This window comes from Delphinapterus leucas, chromosome 8 (assembly GCF_059928025.1).
Source record: "Delphinapterus leucas isolate spDelLeu-1000000601 "Yukka" chromosome 8, BTC_Dleu_Yukka2, whole genome shotgun sequence".
Lineage (NCBI taxonomy): Eukaryota > Metazoa > Chordata > Mammalia > Artiodactyla > Monodontidae > Delphinapterus > Delphinapterus leucas.
The window spans coordinates 81,130,829-81,154,565 of NC_143136.1; the positions used below are offsets into that span (position 1 = coordinate 81,130,829).

The following is a 23,737-nucleotide window of genomic DNA, read 5'->3' on the forward strand; positions in this document are numbered from 1 at the left end:
TGAGAGGCCCGCGTACAGCAAAAAAAATAAAAAGACCCAGAAAGTATAAAATTAAAGTTTAATTCAATTACATCAAACAACAATACCTTCTGTATGCCAAAAAAAAAAAAATTATAAGCAAAGGAAAAAAAAACAAATAACCTGGGGGAAATATTTTCAACTCATGTCACAGACAAAACAATGGATAATCTCGCTAATATGGAAAGAGCTACTAAAAATCGGTAAGAAAATTATCAGTAACCCAACAGAAAAAGTAGCAAAGAACATTAATAGACATTTCATAGAAAAATGAACAAAATGGCCTTTAAACAACATGAGAAAAGTTGAGCATCTTTTCAAACAGGAGAAATGTAAATTAAAAGTATACTTCATAAATTCCAGATTTTGACTAGTCTGATAGATAAAAATGTTTTCTAATATTCTTTTGAGGAGGCCATGGGAAATCAGTCATTTTCATATATTGCTGGTGGGAGTGTGACTCCAAAGAGCAATTTGGTAACATTATTAAAATTTCAAATGTATTTACCCTTGACCCAAAATCTCACTTCTGGGAATTTTTTCTACAGATGGTCTGCTTTCATGCAAAATAATACATTGCCATGACAGTCACTGCAGCACTGTTTACAACAGCAAATGATTGGAAAATCCCAAGTGTCCATCAAAAGAGTATGTGTGTGTGGGGGTGTGTGTGTGTACACATATATATATATATATATATATATATATATATACACACCTACGTATACACAACGGAATCTGATGCAGCCATTAAAAAAACGGACTTTCCCTGGTGGTCCAGTGGTTAAGACTCCGCATTTCCACTGCAGGGGGCACGAGTTCGATCCCTGGTCGGGGAACTAAGATCCCGCATGCTGTGTGGCAAGGCCAAAAAAAAAAAAAAATGAGGATGCTCCTTATATTCTGCTGTGAAAAAAGTCCTAGGACATATATATATATATATAATATACATATATATAATATACATATTTATATTATATATATTATATATACCTATTTATATTATATATATAAATGGAGATAGCTATAAATATATGAATATCATGTCTTTGTGTTAAGGAAGGAAAAGATACTATATGTATTTACTTATATGCATAAATACACTCAGGAACAGTATACAGGAAACTAAGAAAAGTGATGACCTGTAGGTGGAGGGACAGGGGTAAATAATACACTATAAGGGGACAGAAGTGGGAAGGAAACTTCTCAGAATATACCTCATTTCATTGTCTTGATTTTTGATCCGTATGAATGCATAACTTATTCAAAAGTTAAAAGAGCTTGACTGGCTCTATAGTTTATGGTTAAGCACCTACTATATAGCTAAAGCTCAACAGTTCTCTCTAAATGGACCAGGGGCTTGGAAAATCCAAAGAGTAGATGATATAAAATAGCATTTTTATTTGGCTTTGAAATGTATCTTTTGGCGGTAGGGATGGGAGTCCCAGACGATTGACCATCCTAATTACATTTTGCCAATTCCATTGGTAAAGCCCCTGAGAGCTTAGTAAGAACATAGTCACAGCTCTCTGCAATACAACAGTGGATTAAGGATTCAGGTAAGGAAGATAACAGCCAGGAAGCACTGCCTTCCTGCAGGATAGGGGTGTTCTATCCATTTGAGTATACTGTGACTGTTGACTATTAGTAACACATCCCTCTCTCACGGCAGGTCAATAGGTGCTAATTTTTTCATCCCTAAGGTCCAGACCCCAGATTCCACATTTAGAAGGATTTCTCTAAACTGTATGTAGAAGATAATTAGTTACCCATTTTTAAGACGAAAAGCAAAAGGCACAAGTGCCATGAAAAGTGTCTGACCCACACAAAATAAACTATTACATTAACATGATATATATAATTTGACAAACACACGCAAAAAAGTTTTTATACACATTAGCCCACACTGTTTTACTGCCCCTAAATGAGCAATTTCCTGTAGGCTCTTTGAAATATGACAAACAGCTCATCTCCCAGGACTCCATTTGAGGTTCTGAAATCCCAGATTTCAAGCTTTTAAACAGACAAGAGGAAGTGGCCTGGGAAGCCTTTCTCTTTGCCCCTAGCATGCAGGCTTCATAGGTAAGACCTATAACCCACTCCCACAGGAAAGGATGCAATGGTTCCTTGTGCACATAGAGTAAGGGGGGAAATTGCTATTTAGCTGAGTGACGAGCTGAATATTTTGCCACACATGGGCTATTTCTCAGCATTTCAGTTTCCTTACATGTTGAATCAAGTGCTAAGAGTTAGTGCTAACGTTGGGCAAGTCACTTAACCTCCCTGTGCCTCAGTTTCCTCATTGTAAAAGATAATAAACAATAACGACCTCAAGGGAGTGAGTTAATATGTCACAATCACTTAGAATAATGTCTGAAGACAGCACAAACTAAATCAGTATTAGCTACCCACATGTAACATCTTAGAGTTGAGTATGTTGAAAACTCTGTCTTTGGAGTCAGACTTCCAGGGCTGCCTGAGAAGTTACAGAATACATCTTCTGTCACCATTTTCCTTAGAGTAATTAGCTCTGGTACAAATGGAAATTATTTACTTTCATAACTTCAACTTTACTAGTGTTGAGTGATTTACACAATCCTGTAGCTATGAGGTCCCAGAACTGCATTCCCTTCTTGGGCAAATTTGTACGTCTTCCTTCAAAGGCAGTATTTGTTCATCACGTCTGAGAAATGACTGCAGGCGAGGGTTAGGCAGAGAATGTCAGTCCCTTTCCCCACCCTCTGTTTGTTCGAGGCCTGGAACACAGGGAGCAGAGGAAGGCGCTGTACACAGACAAGGGCAGAACCCACCAGCCCACGGCTTCCCCGGGGAGTTCAGAAGAGACCCCAGGTGGGGCCGTTTTACAAATGGGAGAACAGAAATGCAGTTGGACTCCGGCATCTGGCACCCCCAAGCTTCTCTTTTCCATCACAAGGGGAAGTTAAATTGTCATGATTTGGAAGCAAATAGGAGAAAAGAATGTTTTTAATCAGTCGTTTAAACGTGTGCTTGTCTCTCCCCTACAGTGTCTCTTCTTAACATCACGCGAGCAGGACAGGACAGGAGCTGGGAATGCTGCAGCCAGGAGGACCCCATCCAGATCGTTACAAACAGCACCCCCAAGTCATTTGATCTTAGGGAAGAAAAGGGAATCAAACCCTGTGCCCCTAACGGGAAATGACAGGATGAACATTTTCCTGGCTAAAAGTTTGAAATATACACCTCTGCCACACACAAAAGTTTCACCCATTATTTCTTTCCTTATACTTTCCTCATTTAAAATGTACAATTTCATAGAATAATCCAGTCTATACACCCGAAATGCATGACACCCATTTTTTCAGTTATTCAGTCAGTATTTACGGAGCACCTACCACGTGCCAGGCATCGTTTCGTTCACTGCCAAAGCTTCAGTCCCTGAAACAAAGTTGCTGCTCTCAGAGTTCTGACTTCCCCATGCTTTGCTAATGGTTTCCTGCATGAGCCCTCACATACAACACCGTCCTTTTTTAAGATAACATTTTTTGAGGGTTTATGCGTGTCAGGCACTGAACACCATTAATTCATTTAATTCTCACAGCACCCCTGTGAGGTGGTACGATTTCTATCCCCTCTTTAAGGATGAAGAATTTGAAATTTAAAGACAGGATAAGTAACTTACCCAAGGCTACAAAGCTAGTAAATCACAGATAGGATTAAAGTGTAGGTCCAGTTCCAAACTCCTCCATCTTAATCCCTACGCTAAACTGGCTTCGAAACTTCTTAAATATAGTTGGCTATGATGGACGTATTTGGTTTAGAGTGGCCTCTTCTGCGTTTTCTTTGTTTGGTTTGCTGTGATTCTCATCTTCTGTACAATGCCTTTCTAGCATCTACAAAATGATCATTTAAAAGCAATTGTATCAAGTCATGGGACCATGGCAGAGCAGGCTAAAAAACGACAGCCATTTGTACATAAATATTTAAATATACGCATACACTCCATTTAGTGCATTATTCAAACTCTGGGCTTACATTAAAAAGGTTTCCAGAACTTACCAGCTGCTTCCTTTTGTGATCTCAATAATTCTCACCCAAACAAGACTCAAAGGACCCATTGTCCAAATCGGCTTCCTTATATTTACACCTGTCACTGATGTCATCTGCTTTCTTTTCTGCCAACCCCAAACTGACTAGGAAGGAGGATCAATTTGAATTCTTTCGAACTGCTTCCTTTCCCTTTCCCCAAACCTTGCATTTTTTTCCCTAAAACCCCCTAAAGCCAAAACCATAGTTCAGTGAGGTAAGTGTGATTAAGCAAATTATGAACCAGCTCAGGGAGTTGCTCTAGTTGCTCTAATCAGGGCTACTTTCCTGGCTCGGCTGGCAGGAGGCCCGGCCAGCCTAGAGCACCCCTTCCCCGTCGGTGGGCGGTGTGTCAGCCGATGGCAATCACTGCTGCTATTTTTCCAGGTAATGTGAGATTACAGTCTGAAGCCCCAAACTTGAACAATCATTCTCCTCAATGATTTCTTTATTCGTTCCACTGATAAACCTTGCCTTTAATCCCTGAATGGCCCAGCAGCAACCATTCATCAGATGTCAGATTCTTCAATGGGAAGAAGAAGGTGTGCACACAGGCAGGGGTCTGTTTCCCTCTCTCATCATATTCAAGGCCCCTGAAGGTACAGTCGTCTTTCGTCTCCAGCAATGGGACTGATACAGAGCAGGGGCCTAAATGTTTGCTGAGTACTGTGGGATGAAGAAAGGAGATATAAAAGTGCAGTCACATTTTCTTTTAAGGAGCACTTAATGGGACAATGGATTTAATAATAAAATACGTGCATAGGGGATATGCATATCACATATAACACTTAAAGGAGGATGTTTTCCTTAATGAACTAAAAATAGAGCTACCACATGATCCAGCAATCCCACTCCTGGGCATATATCCGGAAAAGACGAAAACTGTCATTTGAAAAGGTACGTGCACCCAATATTCTTAGCAATACTATTTACAATAGCCAAGACATGGAAGCAACCAAACTGTCTGTTGACAGACGAATGGATAAAGAAGGTGTGGGAGATATACACAATGGAATATTACTCAGCCCTAAAAAAAGAATGAAATAATGCTATCTGCAGCAACATGGATGGACCTAGAGATCATCATACTAAGTAAGCCAGAAAGAGAAAGACAATTATATGATATGATTTATATGTGGAATCTAAAAAAAATGATACAAATTAAGTGAATTATAGAACAGAAACAGACTGACAGACATAGAAAACAAACAGGGTTGTCAAGGGGGAAAGGGGTGGGAGAGATAAATCGGGTATTTGGGATTAACAGATACTGTGTAAAATAGATAAACAACAAGGACCTACCATATAGCACAGGGAACTATATTCAATATCTTGTAATGACCTATAATGGAAAAGAATCGGAAAAAGTATATATATACATATATATATATGTATATATATAAAACGTTGAAAAGACATGGCTAGTTCTTAGTACATATTTTACAGCAAAGATTAGCTGATTTCTCACCATTAAAACAGTTAAAGGTTGCAAGTCTGTATAAGAAAGAGAGGTTGAAGTACAGAAGAAAAGTATCAAATGGACATCAAATCAGGAACTTCCACTGGGAAAACAGCAGCAGTAGCAATAATCAATACTCTAACAAGCTTGATGTGGTTATGAAATCCTTCAAGGAAAATTCCAGAGCCTTAGGAACTTAATACCTTACTGAGGCCTACGAGGTGGTTGTACATTAAAATACTGCCAGCCCTGCTTAGGCTTTTACTTAGCTGTGGGTACCTTTTGGCAATGGTAGTTCATGAAGGAGAGTTGAGAGAGCACTGTCACTAGGATTCCTCTGGGTCTGGGCTCACTGGGTCCTGCAGGACACATCCAAGAAGACTTGCCAATGTCCTGCAGCTGCCGCATAGCCACACCATGTAGTTCATGGATTTTGGCTTCCTTTTGGGTGGGTGATTTTGTCGAGCACTGCATTAGAAATGTCATGTTCAACAACATCCATCCAAATTTACCTCTGGCGTTTTTTTCTAGCTAAGTAGTAATAAACTTTTTTTTTTTTTTTTTTTTTTTGCAGTATGCGGGTCTCTCACCGCTGTGGCATCTCCCTTTGCAGGGCACAGGCTCCGGACGCGCAGGCTCCGCGGCCATGGCTCACGGGCCCAGCCGCTCCACGGCATGCGGGATCTTCCCGGACCGGGGCACGAACCCGTGTCCCCTGCATCGGCAGGCGGACTCCCAACCACTGCGCCACCAGGGAAGCCCAGTAATAAACTTTTAAATTGGAAAATGCATACATACACACACACACACACACATACATATATATATATATATATACCTCTTTTTCATTTAATAAGCATTCTTGAACATCTACTATGTACTATATGAGGAACTAGAAATAAAAATTTAAGTAAGACATGGTCCATGCCCTACAGTTTGAATACAGTGATGAAGGCAGTCCATGTACAAATGGCAAATACATGAAAGTTGCTCTAGATACACTGGACTGTGGAGTGTTGCTAACTCTGCTCCACTTACTTTTCTAAAACGCTAGTGACTCCTGTAGCTTGTAGTAGGTAGGGAAGGGTATTATTTATGCTGAAATCATGTAGGGAGGCACCTAGAAATAAGCAAATCTGCAAAGAACAAATTTATACACGTTTAGTTTGGCTAAATAGAAGAAATGTCTCAAGAAACAAATTTTTTTCTTAAAAAGGAGAAAGAAGCATGCTGGCTGAGACTTTCCACAGATAATAATCACCAGAATAAATGCGTGGGGGTAGACACACTTAGATCTGTAGCACTGACCAGGATCATGTTGAGGCTCTGTAGCCTGAACTAGGGATTGGGTAGTCTGGTACACTGATGATTTTCAGCAAACTTCATAGCTCCCATGTCCCCATTCTTGGTTCAGAAATTTCACCCTTCCAACAAAGTTCAGTTCTTCCAGAAGCAGAAGGTACACTAGACACGTCAAGCTTGGAGGGGGGGAAATCAAGTTTTACTGATTACCAGCTTACTTATTGCAAATTAAACCTCCAGGGTAGTAAGAGGTACCCAGCATGCCCCTGCCACCCAAAGGAGAGTCCATCACAACAGGTTCACCTTATTTTAGATAACTTTTAAAAAATGGTATATTTCTGTATGATTTAAAATAAATTTTCACTTACATGAAGTGTTTGCCTTCCCCTTACTGAGGCACTAAGAGCACTGACTCTTACAATGGACATAATACAAGAACCTATTTCCTATTTCGACTAGGAGGAAGTTGGAAGCAAATTCCTGTGGACTGCTAAAATGGGTCATCAGCTGAAGCCAGCAAAGGGTCTCCTGCTATTTCAGACGGAAGCAGCCTTCCCAGTGAGACCTGGTGTAGTTCTGATAGTCTGGGCGGCATCCTCACTTACTGGGACTTTCTCCCTGTCCAATGTGAGCATCCAGAGAGTCTTTTGGTGGTTTTTTTTTTTTTTTTTTTTTTTTCGGTACGCGGGCCTCTCACTGCTGCGGCCCCTCCCGCTGCGGAGCACAGGCTCCGGACGCGCAGGCTCAGCGGCCATGGCTCACGGGCCCAGCCGCTCCGCGGCATGTGGGATCCTCCCAGACCGGGTCACGAACCCGTGTCCCCTGCATCGGCAGGCGGACTCCCAACCACTGCGCCACCCGGGAAGCCCTTGGCGGTTTTTTTGTTTGTTTGTTTTTCATATGATGTCACTTATATGTGGAATCTAAAAGAATGATACAGATGAACTTATCTACAAAACAGAAATAGACTCACAGACATAGAAAACAAACTTACGGTTACCAAAGGGGAAAGGGGGTAGGGGAGGGATAAATTAGGAGTTTGGGATTAACATATACATACTACTTATATAAAATACATAACCAACAAGGGCCTACTGCATAGCACAGGGAACTGTAGTAACATCCACAGAGTTGTACAAGGCTACAGTGAGGATTGACTACCAGACTCATGACGACTGATCCAAGAACTGAGTTCTGCCTTTAGTTCGTTTTCAAGAGAATAACTCACCCAAACAACTTATTTACCCTGCTTCTCAGGTCTCCCACATCCATTTTATATCCTTAGAATTTCAATCTTGCTTTGGGAAAATGCCAGAAATTCAAGTGTCTATCTGATAATTAAACAACCAACCACCACTGCAGCACAACCAAAACGGGAGGTTCTTGGGAAATATCAGAGATCAAAAGTCTATTAAATCCACATGAAGTACCCGCTGTGTGGTCGGCACTGTGATGACCACTGCAGAGTTGTACTGGAGTTACACTTTAAATATATGAAAAATCTTTGACCTAAAGAACTAGTGAGACTAGATATCACACATGAAATGACTGCAGTGAGTACAGGGTAGAGTAGGATTAATAATTAGAACAAGTGCTTTAGGGCACAGTAAGTGATAACAGAGTGCATCCACATGCAATAGTTCTCGTGATTCTTACGACCACGTGGTGAGGTCGGCAAGGGAGATACGGTATTATTAACCTCATTTTACAGATGAGGAAACCGTGAGGTCGAAGGCAGCCAAGGGCACCTTGCAAATAAGTGGCAGAATTTGAGGACAGTAGTACTAGCGTTGTCTCCCTGTTCTGTAATCTTGCTGCCACATCACGCTGCCTCCTTGCTAAGTACCACGGAAGATGAAGAGGAAGCATGAAAGGATGTGAAGGGTGAGCTGTAAAGGGTACTGCTAGGCAACAAAAAGGATGGGGTCTTCATGGGGAAAGGAAGAGACAGAAATGGGCAAAGAGCATGACCATGGGCTTGGAGGCAGAGAACTGGGAGGGAATGACTTCCTGAAGTGGGATGTGTGTTAGAAGGAAGTGGGAAATAGGGTTTGACAGAAACATTAAATAATGATGGAACTTGCAGACAAAGTCAGGAGTCGAGTTTTGATCTTTCAAGCAATGAGACTAGTTTTTGCCAGGAGACTGACACAATCAATAAGAAAGGTGATATGGTATTCCAGCAGCAGTGGGGTTAGAGGGGTGGGGGTGGGGCAAAGAGTCTGAGTTTCTGGAAGCCAGGAGCGCCTGGCATAGTTCTGAAATGTCGATGTGGGTATGCTTTACAGAATTCATCACCCAATTCATTTGCACATCACTGGAACAACAGCAAAGCTTTAAAAAATACTCTGGTTACAAGAACAGGGCATATAAAAGGATAATTAGTGCTTAGAAATTTATGATGGATTAAGCCATTTTAGGTTGGTTGACTTAAAACTGTAAAATATGCTGTCTCCAGGATTCAGGGTTGACAAAGGTAAAATCACCTGCATTTTCAGGCTTTGGTTTGACTTCCTGACAACCAGCCAGCTTGCTATCAGGCTGAACTGATAACAAGCTGTTGGAGTTCCAACAGATGAAGGGGATTTGAGTGGGGTGGGAGGTATTCTGGATCCCTTGTCCACACTTAAATGAGAATAGGTCTGATTTTATAAAACTGCTTGTATTAGGATATTTCACAAAATTTCCTTTGGGTAAAGAGTTCCATAGCTTAAAACATCTGAAAAGCCACTGATCTAGTCCAATCCTAGCCACAGACATATGAGGAAGCAGGACAGAGAGGTACAGGGCCTGGTCCACGGTCACACGGTAAGTGAGGCCACTTGAGAGGCATTTACAACTACTTTAAATTGGGAACTAAAAAGGCTTTTGTACAGCAAGGGAAACAATCAACAAAATGAAAAGGCAACCTACGGAATAGGAGAAAATATTTGCAAACCAATATCTGATAAGGGATTAATATCTAAAATATATAAGGAACATATACAACTCAATAGCAAAAAAACAAATAATCCATTTAAAAATGGACAAAGTGGGGGCTTCCCTGGTGGCGCAGTGGTTAAGAATCTGCCTGCCAACGTAGGGGACACGGGTTCAATCCCTGGCCCAGGAAGATCCCACGTCGCAGAGCAACTGGGCCCATGCACCACAACTACTGAGCCTGCACTCTAGAGCCCGTGAGCCACAACTACTGAAGTCTGTGTGCCTAGAGCCCGTGCTCTGCAAGAGGAGAAGCCACTGCAATGAGAAGCCCGTGCACCACAACGAGGAGTGGCCCCCGCTCACCGCAAATAGAGAAAGCCAGTGCGCAGCAACAAAGACCCAACACAGCCAACAAATAGATGATAGATAGATAGATAAATAAAATGGACAAAGGACCCAAATAGACATTTTTCCAAAGAAGACATACAAATGGCCAACAGGTACATGAAAGGATGCTCAACATCACTAATCATCAGGGAAATGCAAATCAAAACCACAGTGAGATTCCACCTCACACCTGTCAGAATGGCCATCATCAAAAAGACAAGAGATAAAAAGCGTTGGTGAGGATGTGAAGAAAAAGGAACCCTGTCCACTGTTGGTGGGAATGTAAACTGGTGCAGCTACTATGGAAAACAGTATGGAGGTTCCTCAGAAAGTAACAACAGAACTCCCACATGATGCAGCAATCTTACTTCTGGGTTTATATTCAAAGGAAATAAAATCAGTATCCCTAAGACATGTCTGCACCCCAATGTTCACTGCAGCATTATTCACAATAGCCAAGATACGAAAACAATCTAAGTGTCCATCAACAGATGAATGAATTCTTTCTAAATGTGGTATATGTTTTCTTGGTACATGTGTGAGGAATATTATTCAGACATAAAAAAAAGAAGAAAATCCTGCCATTTGTGACAACATGGATGAAGCTGTTATGCTAAGTGAAATGAGCCAGACAAAGAAAGACAAATAGTGTATTACTATCACGTAAAAGTGGGCTCTAAAAAAAGTCAAAATCATAAACCAGAGAGTAGAATGGTGGTTGCCAGGGGCTGGGGGTGGAAGAAATGGGAGGTGCTGGTCAAAGGACACAAACTTTTAGTTATAAGATGAATAAGCTCTGGGGATCTAATGGTCAGCATGGTGACTACAGTTAATAATACTGTACTGCATACTTGACATTATCTAAGAAAGCAAATTTTAAGTGTTTTCACCATTAAAAAAAAAAAACGGTGACTATGTGAGGTAATGGACGTGTTAATTAATTGTGGTAATCATTTCACATTGTATATGCATATCAAATCACATGCTATACACCTTAACACAATTTTGTCAATTTGATGCACAATTTTGTCAATTTTACCTCAGTAAAGCTCGGAGTGGCTGGTGGAGGGATTGGGCAACTGAGAGCTCAGAAAACAAAAATCATTTAACATCCGTTGAAGGCCAGGATCCCTACAGGCCCTTTATTGTGCCTGTGGCCTAAGCTGACTCCCTAAGCCAATGCCCTAAGCCGAGCAACAGAGGTGGCAGGGAATGTCATACAGCCCCTGAGCACACGCTCAGCCAAACTGGGCCTCAGAACAGCAGGAGTGGTGCCCACTTGAGCTTGTTTCCATGTGAAGCCTCCTGCCAACACATAAAACTTAGGGAGCTTCTAATGAGGAGAGGCTCTGGTTAATGCTTTTCTCTGACTCATTCATATTTCAACACTTGCTTATTTCTTTTTTTCCTCATTATAGTCTTTTTGGAGACTAAGGCAAAACAAAACAAAACCCCACCTTACGAAAAGAAATGTGTGTGCCCTGGGGAAGATGAAGGAGTACTGCAGGTTTGAGATTCTCGCTGTTACCAAAGAATTATGACCCAGAAGCAGGGAATCATTAAATCTGTTGGTTTCACTTGTGTAACAGCATATAACATTGTACCTGCTCCTGCATCACCCGCTGAATCAGGAAGTTTAGGGAGAAAAGCCCAGCAGACCCCCTAGTAAATCTGTCTTTTGGCATCCCAATCATAAAAAAGTATTCCCCTCAATTTTTTCACACAGGGCCTACTGTCACCTTAACCGTGTTTATCGAGACAGAGAAAGTGTCTTTGCCAAAGCTAGACATTTCTCTTCTTTGACAGCAAACACTGATTAAATCTACCCAGAGAAAAGTTAGGCAGACCAGAACCCACCTTCTTGCCAGTTGCTAAGGGGCAGACTTTCAATTCTGGTATTTCCTTTCCTCATTGTCAAGAAAAATAAACAAAAGTGATAGAATGTTACAGAGAATTTCTACTGAAGATACAGCTGTTTCCATTTTAACTTAGGTTGAAAGATTCCTTACCAGTTTTGTGAGTTATCTCATCTAACTAAAAAAATCTCCTAAACTAACTAGGCTACTGACTGTAAATTTAGGAAAACTGGAGCAAATACAGATGATATACAAACCAACAGCGCAAGCTGAGCTCTCCCCTGGCAGGACTGGACGTGACCATTTCAGGATGAAGGATTCTGAGGGGACTGTGACTTTGCTTGCAATGACATTAGTGGCAAGAGACACTTCCAAAAGGGACTGTAAGTTACAAATTAATGACAGCTCCCTGTGAACTAACTCCTCCATATTCAGAATGCCCAGTTTACAAAATAACAAATCAAAATGACCTCTCCAGCACTCACCAACACTGCAAACAGAAATATATCTCAGTTAGAAATCTGCGGGGAAAAGTTATGCCTGTGGTCTATGTGCTGATCTGAGCAACAGAGCCTGTCTTTTAATCACCCCTGTCAGAAATATAAAAGCTCCTTAAAATAGGTTACCCAGCTCTCTGTGCTTCACGAGCAATTCACCAACACAAAAGCTCCCGATTTTACAACAGCATTGGCACTGCCAGCTAGCCGCTGGGTTACTGAGATAGCTGGACTTGGTTTGAGCGGTGAAATATCTCACGTTGCCTTTGAAAGTCATCTGCATGATTGCAGAGCTTTCTAATCCCCATAGAAGACCCATAACTATGTCAAGAGAAATTGAGGCTCTCTGATCCCCTATCTGGTAACTGGATGCACAAACTTCCCTTTTGATTATTCCTGAACGATGGCACTTAAGCATCGTTGTGGGAAAGGAAAGCAGGCCTCCCAGGATGCACTTCTCTCTCTTGCCTGCCCCACTAGTCAGTGATTCTGAGATCACAGAGTACAGCTGGAACTTTCCTTCCTCGCCCCTGAACTTGGGTATTTACAAGTTGGCTAATGAAGGAACAATAAGTAATCGCCTGACCAATGTAGTAGGCAGGCGAGAATGAAAACTGATAGATGTACACTTTTATTCTTGAGCTCGATAAGATAAGGAATTTCCGCCCTACCGAGCTCTGAAAAGTTGCCTTTCATCCCGTTGGGGAAGGTGTAAAACATGCTTTGTGCAGACCGGCCTGGCCTTTGGCAGATTTATTGACAAGACCTACTGGCTAGAGTAAGTGCAGGGATACACCATTTGTTGAGAAAGAGAATGAATACAATCAACAGGCTTGCAAGGCCTCATAAAACAGTTGTTTGGCTTAGAAGATCATGTCTGCAATGCATTCTTATCAGGAGGAAAGCATTAAAGGCATTTCTCAAGTTTAAAGGAAAACAAAATTTGAAAAGCATGGTGAGTCAGCTGCCAGTGTCTGTCTGAAGTTGTTGGAAATTCAGAGCTCTTTAATTTTGACAGACTCTGCTCTGTGAACAGGGCATAGCTTCTGCATAGTTTCAGTCACTTCTTTTGTTTGTCACGGGCTAAAAGGACAGGACATCCAGCTTGCACTATCTGGATTCATTTGGGAAGGGTGGGAGAGGGTAGAGTGATAGAAAACTGAGCTACTTTTACACTGACCTCTAGATCACAGCAGTGACAAGATTCTGTCGTTATAATATCTTACAATTTCAATAAAGCTCTGACATTACTGGATGGCAATAAAAGAAAGAATATGTCATTGTCTATATGTCACATTCTATATAAAAAAGCTGTGCTGGAAGCTCAGTTGCTTCTCAGCCTGAGTATTTACATCTCTAGCCACCCTCAGAACCCAAGTTTTTCTCAAGGTTTAGTGTCCTGGATTTAATTGGAGTCAGTGAAACCTTGTTTAGATCCTGAACTCAGGCTCTGATCATCACTGCCAGGAAATGATTAACTTGAGCAAGTTGCTTAACTTCTTTGAGTCTCAGTTTCCTCATCTATAAGTCAGGACAGTAAAATTTCAATTTCAGGACCGTGGTGAGAAGTAAATAAGAAACGGTGAGAATTCAGTGAAATAACTATAAAGTATGTTTCGCAACGCCTGGCATACACTAAGTACTCAATAAATGTTAGTCCCCTTTCAGGTTTTGTAACTTTCGATTGTAGCAAAGGAACAGGGCCGGGTAGTGTAAGAAGTTGACCCTGTGTGAGCTGTCTGGTTCGGGCAGCAGATTTAGCTAAACCACTATCAGTCCTGTAAGCAGGCTTTGAGTACCACCTGCTGGAGCAGGTCGTTGCAGGGAAGTAACAAAGTGCCCCACAGGCATGAGATTTGTTCACAGAGCATTAGCCTGCTCTCCCAAACCCCTGCAGACCTCACGGCAAAGCTTCCTGCTGTTGACCCTCAAAACGTCAGCCCTCTAAGCCAAAAAGCAATTCATGAGCTGTCTCACGGCCCTTGGTCATGTATGTCCCTCTTCTATATAAAAAGCAACACTACGGGCTCCCAGAGAAACAAGGTGAAGGGGAGTAAGAATCAGGAGGAAATGGCCACATGGAAGAACAGCTAAGGCTCCCAATTATAACAAACATCTCTTTCCTGCCAGGACACTAAAAACAGAATCCCAACCAGCTTTTCGAATTGCTATCTTAGCCAATTGGCTACATGTCTGATCGAAACAGAGGTCCAACATGGAAAAATAAAAGCTCTTCCTTAGCAAATGAGGAATGATTGGAAATGCATTTGAAGAAAACACCATTGTGGTGTTTCAGGTTTATTCTCTCTGTGCAGCATGAACTGAATTTATTCAGCTCCTGTGCTTGGGGGCAGTTTCTCTAACTACCGATGCTGCCAATTCCACCTGCAATCTAAAAAACTGGGCTGTACAATTGGTTCCTCAATTGCCGCATGTAATCACTGAAACACGATTTTTTTTTTTTTTTTTTTTTTTTTGCCTGAGTTGGGTCTTCATTGCTGTGCACGGGTTTTCTCCAGTTGCAGCGAGCAGGGGCTACTCTTCCTTGCGGTGCGTGGGCTTCTCCTTGCAGTTGCTTCTCCTGTTGCGGAGCACGGGCTCCAGGCACGCGGTCTTCAGCAGTTGCAGCACGCGGGCCCTAGAGCATCCGGGCTTCAGTAGTTGTGGGCTTAGTTGCTCCGCGGCATGTGGGATCTTCCCGGACCAGGGCTCAAAACCGTGTCCCCTGCGTTGGCAGGCAGATTCTTAGCCACTGTGCCACCAGGGAAGTGCTGAAACACCATTTTTCATGCTCTAGAAAATGCAAACACAGCTGAATTGATCCACTTCAAATCTTCTCAAACAATTCAACTAAGGATGAAAGGAGATGAGATATTTCAAAGTAAAGGTGGTTGGATGTCCTGAGGCATGAGGATAGTGGGTGTGTGTATGGGAGAAGGTCTCTTTTCCGTGGAATTACTGGTTTAAAACATAGGTGCTACCCTAATTTTAAAGTCTGTCAGTCTATATGGTTGCATGTGACATCTTTTAGGGTCATGACACCACTGCTTTCCATAGTATCTATGGGGTGGCTGTCATACTAGGATGTAGGTGGCTATGAGACATGTCCTGTAGTCAACTGTCTGTAGTCATCGGATTATTGATTATCCTGAATGCCTCATCAAAAACACAGACTTCCTTTAGAAGTCTGTAAGTCAAATAGTTAAGGAAAGAGCAAAAAAACCCAGTAGTTAACATGACCAAGTGCAAGCCACAGGTCGGGAGTCTGGAGGTCACAGTGGCAGGCAGAAGGGCCTAGGCAGGCCAGAGTCTGGAATCTAGGCACAGGCCACTTATCCTTGGAGGCCTTATTCCTTTCTTTGAACGCCTTCCCTCCTTTCCAAAACTAATCATCAATTCCTTACTCTGCAGTCCCAGCTCAAATCGTACTTGTCCATTACCTCACAACCAGGCAGGGTCAGCTCTCTTAAACATGCCTTTACGAAGTGTTATTTACTGCACTGTGTTTATAAAACTCCATCTTTATTATACAAGTAATATAAATACCATACACACATGTGTATATTACCAACAGAGTACTATACCTATATATCTCTTTCTTCACTAGACTATAAACTTTTTGAAGGCAAGAACCATGTCCCATATACTGAGTGCTATACTAGACACTGAGGATTCACAAATAAACATCTCTTTGAAGCTGAATAAATGAAGGTGCAGATTAGTAAACAGTTGTCTGCGAACAAGTCGAAAAGAAAAAAGTGATTAGTAAGATCTAGGGTGGTAATCTAACGTAAAATATAGCCAAACAAATCTCTCTTCTTTCATGATATGGTTACCAGGCTATTAAATCAGTAAAATTCCAGACATGACTTGAATTTTGGCAAGTCAGTACATAAAACCTTTTATCCTTGTGGGAACAAGAGCAAATCACAAGCTGCCAAATAAGTTTTTTGAACATCTTTATTGGAGTATAATTGCTCTACAATGTTGTGTTAGGTGCTGCTGTACAACAAAGTGAATCAGCTATACATATACATATGTCCCCATATCTCCTCCCTCTTGAGCCTCCCTCCCACCCTCCCTATCCCACCCCTCTAGGTGGTCACAAAGCACCGAGCTGATCTCCCTGTGCTATGCGGCTGCTTCCCACTAGCTATCTATTTTACGTTTGGTAGTGTACATATGTCCATGCCACTCTCTCACTTCGTCCCAGCTTACCCTTCCCCCTGCCCGTGTCCTCAAGTCCATTCTCTACGCCTGTGTCTTTATTGCTGTCCTGCCCCTAGGTTCTTCAGAACCTTTTTTTTTTTTTTTTTAGATTCCATATATGTGTTAACGTATGGTATTTGTTTTTCTCTTTCTGACTTACTTCACTCCGTATGACAGACTCTAGGTCCATCCACCTCACTACAAATACCTCAATTTCGTTTCTTTTTATGGCTGAGTAATATTCCATTGTACATATGTGTCACGTCTTCTTTATCCATTCATCTGTCAATGGACACTTAGGTTGGTTCCATGTCCTGGCTACTGTAAATAGAGCTGCAATGAACATTGTGGTACATGATTCTTTTTGAATTATGGTTTTCTCAGGGTATATGCCCAGTAATGGGATTGCTGGATCATACGGTAATTCTGTTTAGTTTTAAAAGGAACCTCCATACTGTTCTCCATAGTGGCTGTATCAATTTACATTCCCACCAACAGTGCAAGAGGGTTCTCTTTTCTCCACACCCTCTCCAGAATTTATTGTTTGTAGATTTTTTGATGATGGCCATTCTGACCGGTGTGAGGTGATACCTCACTGTAGTCTTGATTTGCATTTCTCTAATGATTAGTGATGGTGAGTATCCTTTCATGTGTTTGTTGGCAATCTGTATAACTTCTTTGGAGAAATGTCTGTTTAGGTCTTCTGCCCATTTTTGGATTGGGTTGTTTGTTTTTTTGATACTGAGGTGCATGAGCTGCTTGTATATTTTGGAGATTAATCCTTTGTCAGTTGCTTCGTTTGCAAATATTTTCTCCCATTCTGAGGGTGGTCTTTTCATCTTGTTTATGGTTTCCTTTACTGTGCAAAAGTTTTAAGTTTCATTAGGTCCCATTTGTTTATTTTTGTTTTTATTTCCATTTCTCTAGGAGGTGGGTCAAAAAGTATCTTGCAGCCGAATAGCACAGGGAGATCAGCTCGGTGCTTTGTGATGACCTAGAGGGGTGAGATAGGGACGGTGGGAGGAAGTCGCAAGAGGGAAGAGATATGGGGATATATGTGTATGTATAGCTGATTCACTTTGTTATAAAGCAGAAACAAACACACCTTAGTATAGCAATTATACTCCAATAAAGATGTTTAAAAAAAAAAAAGGATCTTGCTGTGATTTATGTCATAGAGTGTTCTCCTCTAAGAGTTTTATAGTGTCTGGCCTTACATTTAGGTCTTTAATCCATTTTAGTTTATTTTTGCGTAAGGTGTTAGGGAGTGTTCTAATTTCATACTTTTACATGTACCTGTCCAGTTTTCCCAGCACCACTTATTGAAGAGACTGTCTTTTCTCCACTGTATATTCTTGCCTCCTTTATCAAAGATAAGGTGACCATATGTGCGTGGGTGTATCTCTGGGCTTTCTATCGTGTTCCATTGATCTCTATTTCTGTTTTTGTGCCAGTACCATAATGTCTTGATTACTGTAGCTTTGTAGTATAGTCTGAAGTCAGGGAGCCTGATTCCTCCAGCTCCGTTTTTCTTTCTCAAGATTGCTTTGGCTATTTCGGGTCTTTTGTGTTTCCATACACATTGTGAAATTTTTTGTTCTAGTTCTGTGAAAAATGCCATTGGTAATTTGATAGGGATTGCATTGAATCTGTAGATTGCCTTGGGTAGTAGAGTCATTTTCACAATGTTGATTCTTCCAATCCAAGAACATGACATATCTCTCCATCTGTTTGTATCATCTTTAATTTCTTTCATCGGTGTCTTACAGTTTTCTGCATACAGGCCTTTTGTCTCCCTACGTAGGTTTATTCCTAGGTATTTTATTCTTTTTGTTGCAGTGGTAAATGGGAGTGTTTCCATAACTTCTCTTTCAGATTTTTCATCGTTAGTGTATAGGAATGCAAGGGATTTCTGTGCATTAATTTTGTATCCTGCTACTTTACCAAATTCATTGATTAGCTCTAGTAGTTTTCTGGTAGCATCTTTAGGATCCTCTCTGTATAGTATCATGTCATCTGCAAACAGTGACAGTTTTACTTCCTCTTTTATGATTTGGATTCCTTTTATTTCTTTTTCTTCTCTGATTGCTGTGGCTAAAACTTCCAAAACTATGTTGAGTAATAGCAGTGAGAGTGGGCAATCTCGTCTTGTTCCTGATCTTAGTGGAAATGCTTTCAGTTTTTCACCGTTGAGCACGATGTTGCCTGTGGGTTTGTCATATATGGCCTTTATTATGTTGAAGGAAGTTCCCTCTCTGCCTGCTTCCTGGAGGGTTTTTTATCATAAATGGGTGTTGAATTTTGTCAAAAGCTTTCTCTGCATCTATTGAGATGATCATATGGTTTTTCTCCTTCAATTTGTTAATATGGTTTATCACACTGATTGATTTTCATATATAGAAGAATACCTGCATTCCTGGGATAAACCCACTTGACCATGATATATGGTCCTTTTAATGTGCTGTTGGATTCTGTTTGCTAGTATTTTGTTGAGGATCTTTGGATCTTTGTTCATCAGTGATATTGGCCTGTAGTTTTCCTTCTTTGTGACATCTCTGTCTGGCTTTGGTATCAGGGTGATGGTGGCCTCACAGAATGAGTTTGGGAGTGTTCCTCCCTCTGCTATATTTTGGAAGAGTTTGAGAAGGATAGGTGTTAGCTCTTCTCTAAATGTTTGATAGAATTCGCCTCTGAAGCCATCTGGTCCTGGGCTTTTGTTTGTTGGAAGATTTTTAATCACAGTTTCAATTTCGGTGCTTGTGAATGGTCTGCTTATATTTTCTATTTCTTCCTGGTTCAGTCTCGGAAGGTATGCTTTTCTAAGAATTTGTCCATTTCTTCCAGGTTGTCCATTTTATTGGCATACAGTTGCTTGTAGTAATCCCTCATAATCCTTTGTATTTCTGCAGTGCCAGTTGTCACTTCTCCTTTTTCATGTCTAATTCTATTGATTTGAGTCTTCTCCCTTTTTTTCTTGATGAGTCTGGCTAATGGTTTATCAATTTTGTTTATTTTCTCAAAGAACCAGCTTTTAGTTTTAATGATCTTTGTTATTGTTTCCTTCATTTCTTTTTCATTTATTTCTGACCTGATCTTTATGATTTCTTTCTTTCTTCTAACTTTGGGGTTTTTTTGTTCTTCTTTCTCTAATTGCTTTAGTTGTAAGGTTAGGTTGTTTATTTGAGATATTTCTTGTTTCTTGAGGTAGGATTATATTGCTGTAAAGTTCCCTCTTAGAACTGCTTTTGCTTCATCCCGTAGGTTTTGGGTCATTCTGTTTTCATTGTCACTTGTTTCTAGGTAATTTTTGATTTTCTCTTTGATTTCTTCAGTGATCTCTTGGTTATTTAGTAGTGTATTGTTTAGCCTCCATGTGTTTGTATTTTTTACAGATTTTTTCCTGTAATTGATATCCAATCTCATAGCATTGTGGTCAGAAAAGATACTTGATACAATTTCAATTTTCTTAAATTTACCAAGGCTTGATTTGTGACCCAAGATATGATGTATCCTGGAGAATGTTCCATGAGCACTTGAGAAGGAAGTGTATTCTGTTATTTTTGGATGGAATGTCCTATAAACATTAATTAAGTCCATCTTGTTTAATGTATCATTTAAAGCTTGTGTTTCCTTATCCAAGTAATATTTTTTAATAGATGAGCCTCAACTCTAAACATTCTAGTAGGATGCTGCAGAATTCTGTCTTTATTTATGCCATTTAAAATTTTTATCAACTACTTGAATGAAGATAAGAAGATTTCCTATGAAACCTACTGAGGGCACGGAGCCAAGAAAGACAGCTACTATGATTCATAAGAGAAAAAAAGACTTGACAGATTATAGCATCAAGCTGAATCATACAAGATGCTAAATATAACGTTATGTATTTTGGTTCAGATTTTCAACAGCACAGGCACAGAATTACCAAAACCTTACTAGACAGAAAGTATTTTATATGAATTTTATAGTAATTAAAAACACCATGTCATCTATATATATACATACAGACAGACACAATTATATATATATATATATATATATATATATATATATATATATTTCTGCTGCCTAAAGAAGCTAGCGCAACAGAGCCTCATCTTTAGACCAAAACGTCTGGGTCAAGCAAAATTCCTCTTCAGGAATCTCAATCATCTCTGGAACACAACAACCACTTCTAATTAGGAGGCCTGCAGAACCAGATATCCAGGATGGTGAGAGGTCTAAAAATTCTGCCTAAATTATAGTGTTTGAGAGAGCTACACTTGTTTGCCCAGAGAAATGAAAACTTTGGTGGAGGGAGGGAGAGACTGAGAGTTAATCCTTGACTAGTAACTTTTCAAATCGTTGGAGAAGAGAAAGTTACTTCAGAAGATGACTTCATAAAAGATGCAGGTAGACCCATTTGGGGTCAAGTTTTGCAATGCCTGACAAGGGAATGGGCTGCCTAAGAGTGAGGAGCGCCCTGCCAATGGAATTATTCAAGTAGAGGACGGAGGAGCAGCCATCAATGGGGATGCTGTCGAATGCACTTCTGTACTTGGAGATCAGGATCCTTAAGGGAAAAGACCTCCAACACCCTTTCAATTCTACGGTCTTCATTAAAGCTGATGGTGAAGGGACCAGAGGGGCAGAAGACAGACATCTCAGATCACTGAATTGCACCACTGACCTTGACACAATCTCATACTGCATCAACTCGGCTGACGATCGCCTGAGAATAGCTTTGTCCTGCTAAATGCACACAGGTGTCCGAGTAGCTTCTGTGGCTCACGATGACTGGGCTGAGTGAGTGTCCTGCAGTTGACACCTTAATAGAAGGAGGCATATGGAAAATGAGGCAGAAATGAGCAAAAAAAAAGACAAAGAGCAGAAAAAACACTGAGCCTATGTGAGCTCTAAAGCAGGAAGCTGGGGGTGAAGACATACAATTCAGAATGGAGAGGGGTAATCACAATGCTGTGGGTTCTCAGTTTTTATTGTGAATCCTGGGAAAGAAACCACAGAGAAAATCTCAGGAGTGTTTTCCTCCTAAGCCAGCACAACCACTTCTTCACCACCAAAGGCTCCAATGTTCCCATAGTGGAGAACGGCACTGAAAAAAATATCTCTTCTTATTCAAAACCTCTCCCTGCCATCCATGTGTCCCTGCAAACACGTGGCCTTCAGTCCTCCTCTCCCTATTCCCCTGCACCTCACACCACATACAACAGCAACAACAGGCTGGGGATATAGGACCAAAAAAAAACAACAACCCTCAGACTGAAAAAAAAAAATCTTTACATAAAGAAGGAGAAAAACAGAATTCCTATCCCTGCATTATAAAAACTGAAAGGTAAGGGGAATTTTATAGACCCAGAACGTGATGAAATGAAGAGAAAGACATCAAGTCTACCCAAAAGGTGATAAAATATTTTATTTGTTTTTTGGTTGTGAAAAGAAAATAAACCATTGAAATGACTGTCCAAAGGGCTCCAGGATAAGGACACTGAATAGGGCTTGGCTATAAATGTTGGAGAGGGTAATAAAAGAGTTGGTTTTGTTTCCTCAGCATTGGTGTGGGCTGAGCCCTCCTACTTCAACACAGGAATCATGGGCAATGGTAAAAGCCAACCTGCCACGGGGCCTACATTAATGCCTTCCTTGCAGGCCCGTCCAAGAGTGCCAGAGTAGCTGCTCCCCTCCTGCACCCAGGTTTCTATCCAACGCTGACCCTACAGGGAATGCCATCAAACCACTGGGGCTTCAGGATCGCAATGTGTCTTATTTCCATGGTTACTAGTTCATATATACCTGCTTATAAAACAGGCATTTTTTTTTTTCAGTCCTTATTTTTCTCACTCCTAGGAATTTAAGATGAAGAAGGCAAGGTTCCTGCCCCAAGCAGCTCAGTCTACAGTCTAAAGGGCCTTGGATTAATTCTGATGTTGTTTAGTGATATATTTCAAGTTCCTGAAGACAGAGAAAGGTGACAGAATCGCTGTTGTAAAAGCAACTGCTGATTTTATTTAAACCCAGGAAGGATTAGTTAAGAATCTGTGAAAGAGGCAGGATTTTCAACTAACCCACAAACTTGCATCCAGCATTTGCCTTTTTCTTTTCTAAGTGTCAAGCTCTCCCATGAACATGTGATACCTCAACTAAGTCTTAAAAGACAGCTCCCCCTCAAAACTAAGTTTCTCTAGGTCTGTGATGAACATAAAAATTAAGAACTTGGAAATAAACTGAACTTTGGAATGAACTGGAACTAAACACATGTGCCAATCAATATTGATCTCTACAATTACATGTAAATCCAAATTTGACCCGAGACAATTTACTCTCAGATTTGTCATCCAAATCATATACAACAGGGCCCAAGAATAGTACTGAGGACAGTGGCGTGACAAGGGACAGGTAGTAAAATGGAAACCAGCTTCCTTTCAGTGTACCTATATCTCTTAGCACCATCACAAGGACAAGGCCTTCAAGGGGCTTTACTAAGATCCCCACTGAACACTCAGTGGTCAACCTGCAGCACTTCTGAGAAGGTACAGGCTCGAGGTGCTCCCAAATCACCATTCATTTTCATAGCCGTATCTTTGCCCTTTAGATCATCACCAGGCAGGCTGGAGGGTCTGGTTGCTCACACGATCATTCTACGCTGACCACAAAGATGGCCACTTAGACCATACCAGACAACACAATTCCTCAAATAGACACATAGTTAAAGACCTGAATCTATACAGTATTTTGCCAGAATGAGCCATGGCTCCGTGTCCAAGGCGTGTTTCTGTAATTCATATTACTAAACAGGTACCTTGGCCTTAGCGTCCACGGCCTGAAGATTCTTATTCGGTTGAAACCAACAGGAGCCAGCCGGGATGACTCAGGGGGAATGGTAATGATGGGATGAGTAATCTCTCTCTTGAAATCACCAGTTAGGATAAAAGCAGTTGTTGATTACCTGACGGGACAGGTTTCCCAGGCTGGCTGAGAACAGAACAAATAAATCAATGTCACTTTCCTCCCTAACATCTTAAAAC

The 23,737-nt window shown here is 41.0% G+C and overlaps 1 protein-coding gene across 2 annotated transcripts in view; it reads right to left on the reverse strand.

Moving 5' to 3' along the window:
* Positions 1–23,737, reverse strand: part of LYPD6B (LY6/PLAUR domain containing 6B) — a 264,288-nt gene that overhangs the window by 68,884 nt on the left and 171,667 nt on the right. The window contains exon 1 of one of the 2 annotated variants that reach the window (XM_022569692.3): positions 21,385–23,485. The exons of the other annotated variant lie outside the window; for it this stretch is intronic. The gene's annotated coding sequence lies outside the window, so the exon portion shown is untranslated. Of the gene's footprint in view, positions 1–21,384; positions 23,486–23,737 lie in introns of those variants that run through there. 2 annotated transcript variants of the gene reach the window in all.